We start from the raw sequence: 1,770 nt of genomic DNA, 5'->3' as shown, positions 1-1,770 counted from the left end.
GGGGAGCGCAAACGCAGACCCCCCCCCCCCCGCCGCTCCTCTCTGTTTATTGCTTTGGAGCATAACCCCGTATCCCGGCGTCGTGTGTACGCTAGCACATCTGACTTGCATATTAAATACAGCCAAATAAGTGATTCCACATGGCGCTGGGCTGCTCCGGAGCCAGACGGGCGGCGGCTGCCAAGCGCTCCCCGGTTAAGCCCACGGCCGCCGCTGCTGGACCTGCTGCCGCAGCCGGAAGAAGCCGAGATCTCAAAATAGTTGCGAAGCGTCTCCTTTCGGGTGGGGTGGAAGATTCTTTCCATCCCAGGATGACTCAAATATGCGCTTTAACCTTTTCGTTTTGCTTGCTTCCGTACTTCCCAAGCCAGCTCTGAGCCTCCTCTCGCACCACCGGGCGCCTCTGATGTGATCACTGGAGCACCGGGGCACTTCACAGCCCCACGACGGCCTCGTCCGGCTCCAGCAGAGCCCACTGCTCCTCCTCGCTGCACAGAAGTGAGGAGGATCCCAGGAAAACCACGGCCAGCGGGAATGGCCCAGGTTTGCCCAGCAGAGCCCTCGTCGCTGCTGCTTTCCTTCACAGAAATGAGCTTTTTTTTGGTCCTAACATCAATGTGAAGCGAAGGAATTACATCCAGAGAACTCAATCACTACAGCACAAGAAGAATCCTCCTTAAAAACATCTAAAAAATGTTACAAATACCCCCAGCCTCCACTTTCTCTAACTTTATCACACATTTACCTGCCACACAAGGAGCTTTAAACCACATTTCGGGAAGCGCCTGCCCTGCTCACGTTCCTGCGCCCGCCTTCCTGGTCTCCCCTGCACTTGCCCACCCCTACCTTGTCTTCCTTCCCTCATCCTCACACACAAAAGCAAAAAGCCCCAAAGTCACATCAAATTAAGTGTCTGGAAATGGTCGATACCGTAAAAACAAGAGTTTGCATTCAGCTTTCTAAGAAAAGGAGACCCGGGCTTGACCCCTGAAACCACGAGACCTCCCTGGAGAAAAGGCAGAGCCACAGAAACCACGGATTTAGTGGTTTTATTTTACTCACTTTGACTTTACTCACTTGTTTCTGGCACGCACAGCCCCAGCCAGACCAGAGCTTCTCCATTCCCCTCCACGCTCACCTTTAACATCTCCCAGACCTCACCAGTGGGAGATCCCGCGCACGAGGGCCGCGACAGCAGCGGAGAGCAGAAAAGTCTCCACAAATGGCACAAAATGCTCGATGTTGATGTCTAACCTAACAACAACAGCCAAGGAGGCCTCCTCGGTCACCCTCAGAGCCATGGCAGAGGCTCCCAATGCCTCTCTTCTGTCTAAGCCATGGATCTGCAGGGAAAAGGGTGCTCGGAGGTGGGCACAGGGAGGCAAAGCGAAGCCTCCTTGCCCAACAAGGCTGCCAGGCAAATTCCAAGGAAGGAAGAGGGTCCCGGAGAGCTCCGCACCTTAAAGATGGAGAAGATGGAAGGGGGAAGAGTAACACGGACCAAGGGAAATGAGTTACAACGAGAGAATTAATGGGGGAGGAGGGCTTGGATGGGAGAGGCTGGAAAGGGAAGGGGGAGCTGAGAGGAGAAGACCCTGAGAAGATCCCAGACCCTACGGTGATGGGATGGGACATGAGGTGTCTGGGGTCCGGCAGAGAGGGGAGGGAAAGGGGCAGAGAAGAGCCCCAGCCCCGGGGCACAGCCTGCGGGGAGACGGGGAGCTCCCTGGGGGAGAAGATGGAGAGAAACCGGGTCGGGCTGCAGAGGAG

The sequence above is a fragment of the Mesitornis unicolor genome, unplaced genomic scaffold, assembly GCF_000695765.1.
Source record: "Mesitornis unicolor isolate BGI_N332 unplaced genomic scaffold, ASM69576v1 scaffold31096, whole genome shotgun sequence".
Classification (NCBI taxonomy): Eukaryota; Metazoa; Chordata; class Aves; order Mesitornithiformes; family Mesitornithidae; genus Mesitornis; species Mesitornis unicolor.
Note: the sequence above shows the minus strand (reverse complement) of the source record.